The sequence below is a fragment of the Sabethes cyaneus genome, chromosome 2, assembly GCF_943734655.1.
Source record: "Sabethes cyaneus chromosome 2, idSabCyanKW18_F2, whole genome shotgun sequence".
Classification (NCBI taxonomy): Eukaryota; Metazoa; Arthropoda; class Insecta; order Diptera; family Culicidae; genus Sabethes; species Sabethes cyaneus.
The window spans coordinates 137,623,253-137,630,916 of NC_071354.1; positions in this window are offsets into that span (position 1 = coordinate 137,623,253).

A 7,664-nucleotide genomic window follows, 5' to 3' on the forward strand; every position below is an offset into this window, starting at 1 on the left:
ACATCTCGCAAATCCAATCCTCCTCCAAGAACTAGTTGATAAGCTACCAGCAAAGGTGAAGTTCAACTGGGCGCTTTATCAGGAACAAATTCCAGTTGTCGACTTGGAGGTATTTAGTAACTATATGGCGAAAATATCCTCAGCTGCGAGCGGCGTGACACAGCTTGCAACCATTCCCCAGAAATCCGCGAAAGATGAGCGGAACCGACCAAGGGAAAGATCGTTTGTCAACGCGCACGTGTCCACGGATCAACCGAACACGAGTCGTCAGGAAGAAGAAAAAACAGGTAACAGTTATGAACAGAAGAAAGAAGTTGGTGATAGCACGAGTGGGTGCAAATCGTGCGCAGTTTGCAACGTCGACAGTCACCGAATCGAAAATTGCTCTTCGTTCAAAAGGATGGATTTAGATGCCAAGTGGAAGGCAGTGAAGGTCCATAAACTCTGTGCTCGCTGCCTCACATCGCACGCACGGTAGCCCTGCAAAGGGGAGATCTGTGGGATCAACGACTGCCCTAAGCGACATCACCGTTTACGACCCACCGGCAGCTTCGAAGACTACCAGTGCGGTGGTAACAGTTCATCGTCAACTCTCGTCATCGACTCTCTTTCGTATCCTCCCGGTTACTTTGTTTGGTAAAAGCGGGCAGTTTAACACCTACGCGTTCCTCGACGATGGATCATCGGTAACACTCATTGAGCGGTCGATCGCAAATGCACTCGGTGTCAACGGAGAACAGGAGACCTTGCGTATTGAATGGACTGGTGGCATCAAGAAAACTATTGTTGGTGCGGAAGTTGTAACGATGGAGATATCGGAAGTTAGTGGTAGTAAGCGATATCGGTTATCTGAAGTAAACACTGTCGACAACCTCGGTTTACCGCAACAGACCCCGAATTACGAAGAGCTCGCTGCACGATTTGCTCATCTAAGTAAGCTTCCGGTGAAGAGTTTCTCGTCCGTTGTGCCAGGTATCCTGATCGGGCAGAACAACTGTCATATACTGGTTACTTTGAAATTGCGGGAGGGCAAGTTGCACGAGCCGATCGCAACAAAAACCAGGATTGGATGGGCAGTATGTGGGAGTCTGCGGAAAGCGCTAGCAAGCACGTCCCACAGGCAGCTCCACGTGCATGCTGATCCTACCAATGTTGATCTCCACGACTACGTTCAGCGCTTTTTTGACGTCGAAAGTCTAGGTGTTGCCGTTGCCCCAGCTGTGAAAGGAATCGAAGAGCAGCGAGCGTATAAGATTCTGGAAGAAACCATGCACCGTACCAGCAGTGGAAAGCTCGAGATCGGATTGCTTTGGAGGTACGATTATATAGAGTTTCCCGATAGCCGACCCATGGCGGAAAGACGCTTCAGATGCCTCGAAAAGCGTTTGTCACGGAATCCCGATCTTTACGATAGCGTTCGGCAACAAATAGCGGACTTCAAGGCCAAAGGCTATATACATGAGGCGACGCCGGAAGAAATAGAAGAGTTTGATTTGCGACGGACTTGGTTTTTGCAGATTGGAGTTGTCGTTAACGAAAAGAAGCCAGGGAAAGTGCGAGTCATCTGGGATGCAGCGGCGAAGGTTGAAGGTGTGTCGTTAAATTCGATGTTGCTTAAGGGTTCCGATCTTTTGATTCCGTTGTTGTCCGTACTTTTTCCATACCGAGAGCGAGAAGTAGCGGTATCAGCGGACGTTAAAGAAATGTTTCTGCAAATGCTCGTTCGGAAAGAGGATCGCAGCGCTTTGTTATTCCCGTATAGAGATTCCCCAGATCTTCCTATGAGTACGATGGTGTCCGACGTGGCGATATTCGGAGCAGCTTGCTCGCCAGCACATTCACAGTACGTGAAGAATTTAAATGCGACAGAACAAGAAGCAGAACTTCCGCGAGTGGCGGCAGCTGTAAAAAGAAGGCATTACGTGGACGACTACGTAGATAGTTTTGATACGGCAGTGGACGCATTCGCGGTGGCGAAGGAAGTAATCGAGGTGCATTAGCGAGCGGGGTTTCACATCCGCAACTGGATGTCGAGCGACAGGAGCGTGCTAGACAAGCTAGGTGAAGAAAGCCAGAAGTCATCGAAAGCCATGTTACCGGAGAAGGACATTGGATTCGAACGAGTGCTTGGAATGGCGTGGATTCCGGAGAAGGATGTCTTCACATTTTCACTACAGTTTTGCGAGAAGGTGTGGATTCTGCTAGATGGGGACACGATCCCGACAAAGAGAGAAATGCTTCGGTTGGTTATGAGCATCTACGATCCCTTAGGGCTGGTAGCGTCATTTGTCGTACACGGAAAAATCCTAATTCAGGATGTTTGGCGAAGTGCAACGGACTGGGACAGCAATATTCCCTTGGAGATAGCTACACGCTGGTTTGAATGGTTGGCAGTATTGAGGAACATGACCGGACTACGTATCCCCCGGTGTTATTCTCCAGGTTACGATCCGGAAAGCTTCAAAAGTCTCGAGCTGCACATATTCGTAGACGCGAGTGCTCAGGCGTTTGCTGCGGTGGCGTATTTTCGCATAATAGATCGAGGGCAAGTCAGAGTTTCGCTTGTCTCGTCGAAGACGAAGGTTGCGCCACTCCGAGGAGTGTCGATTCCACGGTTGGAGTTGATGGCAGCGTTGCTAGGAGCTCGTTTGCGGAAAAGTATTGTAGAAAATCATTTACTAGAGATAAAAAAGACCTGTTTCTGGAGCGACTGTCTACAGTTTGTTCCTGGATAAAATCGGACACCCGTCGGTATCGCCAGTTCGTCGCTTTCAGAGTTGACGAAATATTGAGCCTTTCAAACATCGAGGAATGGCAGTGGATTTCGACGAAGGTCAACGTGGCAGACGAAGCCACAAAGTGGGGAAAGGGCCCTTCGTGCAATACAGAAAGCCGTTGGTTCCAGGGACCTGAATTTCTCTACAACAGCAGTGGTACAAATTGATCGACGGTTCCGGAAGATGGCACAGATGAAAGCGACAGGGAGTTACGCGAGGCATTCGTATGCAGTCATCTCGTAAGGCAATCGGTAGTGGAGACTACAAGATTTTCACGATTCGAAAGAATGTTACGGTCGATAGCGTACGTTCATCATTACGTTGATAGCCTGCGTACATCGGAGAACGTTGGATCTACAGGTATGGTTGGGTTGACTAGTGCTGAGATTCAGAAAGCGGAAAGAACGCTGTGGTTGATCGCGCAGTCTGAAGCGTTCCCAGACGAAGTGGCGGTATTAAAGCAGAATGCGGAAGGAAGTAGAGCACAGAAGCAAATAGGCGTGGCCAGTAGCCTAGTAAAGATGTCACCATTCGCTGACGAGTACGGAGTGCTAAGGGTAGGTGGTAGAGTCGCTGCTGCGCAAATTCTAGCCTACGACACGAAGTTTCCTATCATCATGCCGAGAAACCATCGGATTACGGAACTGCTGCTGGACTTCTACCATCGGAAGTACGGTCATGCCAACGATGAGACCGTAGTCAACGAGGTTCGTCAGAGATTCCACATTCCACGATTGCGAGTGGAAGTTCGTTTGACCAGAAAACGCTGCGTGTGGTGCCGTGTATACAAGACAATGCCAGTTGCTCCTAGAATGGGACCACTACCAGCGGTGCGATTGGAACCGTGTGTGCGTCCATTCACCTACGTGGGCGTAGATCTCTTTGGACCGTACTCGATAAAGGTCGGCCGAAGCGTAGCTAAACGATAGGTGTGCCTTTTCACTTGCCTCACAATCAGAGCCGTCCATCTTGAGGTAGTGTCCAGTTTGTCTACCGATGCTTGTAAAAAGGCGATCCGGAGGTTTGTAGCACGACGAGGCGCCCCACAGGAAATCTACTCCGACAATGGGACAAACTTTGTTGGGGCGGGCCGGGAACTGAAGGATGAAATTAAGAGGATTCACTCTGAATTGGGTAGTACCTTCACGAATGCCCAAACTCAGTGGCGGTTTAATCCTCCTGCTGCTCCTCATATGGGAGGCTGCTGGGAGAGAATGGTTCGAGCTGTAAAATCTGCGCTTGGATGTGTTCCGGTAGTAAGAAAACTGGACGATGAATCGTTCGCAACGGTGTTGGTAGAGGCGGAAAGTATGATAAATTCTAGGCCATTGACATTCATTCCTCTCGAATCGGCCGACCATGCGTCGTTAACCCCTAAAGATTTTCTGCTGCTACACTCCAGTGGCGTCCGAGATCCAGTGAAACTGCCAACGGACGAAGGTATAGCGTTGAGGAGTAGCTAGAGCATGGTGAAGCATACCCTGGATAACTTTTGGCGGCGCTGGGTGGTTGAATACTTGCCAACTATCGTTAGACGTACGAAGTGGTTCCGAGACGTCAAACCGGTAAAAGTGGGAGATCTCGTTCTCGTGGTGGACGGGAACATTCGGAACTGATGGTTGCGTGGACGAGTGATCCATACAGTACCTGGAAAGGATGGGGTAACGCGTCGAGCAGAAGTGAAGACGTCGGCAGGAATCTTGAAGAGACCTGTTACAAAGTTGGCTGTGCTGGACGTAGAAGAATCTGGTGACGCTGATCCGGAAGTTAAGGCGACACTGGGGGGAGGATGTTCGCCGCAACAGCCCGTTGTTTGTAAACAGCCCCTGGTACGTGAACAACCCTAGTGAGTAAGCGTGACCCAGCATCTATACGCAACCACGGGAATGACACTTCCAATACCAACCTGTACAAAAAAACGTAGCCAACATAGAGCGGGCCCAAGCTGACAGCTTCATAGATGGGCTCAAGCTGACAACCGAGTCGGATGTGTAAATTGTTAAATTTTGTTAGTTTTAGTTTGATTTTAGCCAAGGTTTTAGCGTCACATGGCTAATGCCAGGCAGGCGAAATTGATGCGAAACAAAAGAAGCTGTGAAAATGGTTAGTTAAATTCGTTTTGTGAAATCGCTTTGCGTTTGCCGCCTTTTTCATGTGAGCAACGAAAATGTGACGTCATATCAGCCCCCTGTACGCAACTGACTGGGTGACACTGTCAAAGTGAGATCATGAATGAGCATAAACGAATTGTAAACAAACCGTAATTATTTCGATAGCTGAGATTCGATTGCAGTAAAAAGAACTTTCAATTAAAATTAAACTTACATTTCTAATTTAGAAGTTATACTTACGTTAAAGGTAAACTATATTTACATTCTTAAATCGAGATTAAAACTTACATGCTATTTATAGGCTAACAAGTTAAAACTTAAGTCTAAAAAGAACCTTGTTGTGTGCAGATAAAAACTTGAACGGAGACTGAAATGTGAGTAATAATATGAATCTAGAAGTGAACTTAGCCTAAAATAAATATTCTTTATAGCTTTAAGCTGATCATAAGCAAATAACGTCGTTTGATCATCGCTAGAAGAACTCATATATCTCCCGCAACATATTCAAAATAAATGCTTCAGAGAAAGGTTCCTTGAGTATGTTATTATTATATGTAGCATCGTGAATTGAGAGGGGAGAGGTGTGGAGCAACGTACCGTTTGTCTGTGTTAGCGGTGTTAGCAGAGCAAAAAATGTAAACAGCAGAAGTGACGTCAATCTCGCACTATTCTTCAACGGGCATAAAAAAGCATTAAACATTATGGCCGTACAACGATGACACTAAAGACCCAGACACAATGCATGCGGGTTTTACTACGTTGTGACAATTTGACAGTTTTTCCGTGGGTTTTCTGTCAAATTTCCGCAACGTTATAAAATCCATATGCATTGTGTCTGGGCCTTAATACCAGAGACAGACATACAATTGTACCAGCGTTGTACCTGTACAATTGTATGTCTGTCACCGTGTACAACGATAGAATCACGCAAGCAAAGTGGTACAACGGTGGTTTCTGTACCTACCTCTTTCACCGTTGTACGAAGCTACAACTGCTGGATTTTTACTGCGCGCAGCGCCAATGACTACTAGTTGTGATAACAAAAACTAAACAGAGTTTAAAATTAATTATTATTTTGCAAGATTTTAGCAAAGATTTAACGCTAAACGCTCGGCATCTTGAAATTTGTGTTTACATTTCGTGAATAGGAACAAAAACCAACGCTTAGACCATGCAATTAGAGAATATCAGTGATGAGCACAACCACGTACAACGTACAGCAGTATGTCTGTCACCCTTCCGTTGTACATGTACAACGCTGTACACGTACAACGCTGGTACAATTGTATGTCTTCTTCTTCTTCAGTAGCATAGAGCCGGGGTGGCTCGTGCTGTTTCAAGCACTCGTCTCCATTCAGCTCGGTCTTGGGCCACGCGTCGCCAATTTGCTAGTCGTCTCAGAAGTCGCAAATCGCTCTCGACCTGGTCGAGCCATCGTGCACGTTGGGCCCCCCCGTTCCTGGTGCCGGTGGGGTTGTTGAAGAGGACTATTTTCGTCGCACAGTCGTCCGGCATCCTTACGACGTGTCCGGCCCACCGTAGCCTGCTAACTTTCGCTAGATGTACGATGGGAGTCTCCCCAAGCAGTGCCTGTAGCTCGTGATTCATACGCCTCCGCCACTCTCCGCTTTCAGTTTGTACTCCGCCAAATATCGTCCGCAGCACTTTCCGCTCAAACACGGCAAGGGCGCGTATGTCCTCCGTAAGCAGCGTCACGGCTTCAAGTCCATAAAGAACTACCGGTCTAATAATGGTTTTGTACATTGTTAGCTTCGTGCGGCGGCGTATGCTTCCTGATCGTAGCGTTTTACGAAGGGCAAAGTAGGCCCGATTTCCCGCTTGGATGCGCCGCTGGATCTCCTTACTAGTGTTGTTGTCCGCGGTCACCAGCGATCCCAAATACACGAACTCTTCTACCACTTCTAGTTCGTCGCCGTCAACGGTTACCGTCCGTGGGAGGCGCACATTTGTTTCCTTTGAGCCTCTTCCTTTCATGTATTTGGTCTTCGACGCATTTATTTTTAGCCCAATTCTCCTAGACTCCGCTTTCAGTCTGGCGTAGATTGCCTCCGCCGTCGCAAAGTTCCTGGCAATGATATCGAAGTCATCTGCAAAGCCTAGAAGTTGGCTACTCTTGGTAAAAATCGTGCCTCTCGTTTCGATGCCCGCTCGTCGGATCACCCCCTCAAGAGCGATGTTGAACAGCGTGGAGGATAGACCGTCACCTTGTCTCAACCCTCGTCGCGTCTCGAAGGGACTCGAGAGTGTCCCAGAGATGCGTACGAAACACATCACTCGATCCAATGTAGCTCTGATCAGTCGCGTCAGTTTGTCCGGAAAACCGTATTCGTGCATTATCTGCCATAGCTTGTCTCGATCGACTGTATCGTATGCTGCTTTGAAATCAATAAAGATGTGATGCGTGGGCACGTTGTACTCCCGACATTTCTGCAAGATCTGTCGGATAGTAAAAATTTGGTCCGTAGTTGCGCGAGCCCTCATGAAACCCGCCTGATAATTCCCTACGAAACCTTGTGCTATCGGTGACAGCCGGCGTAACAGGATCTGGGAGAGTACCTTGTAGGCGGCATTTACCAGCGTAATACCGCGATAGTTGCAGCAGTCTAGCCGATCACCCTTTTTGTAGATGGGACAAACCACTCCTTCCATCAATTCCTCCGGTAGCTTTTCCTCCTCCCAAATCCTCGAAATAACCCAGTGTAGAGCCTTTGCTAGCGTTTCTCCGTCATGTTTATAAAGCTCTGCCGGTAGGCGG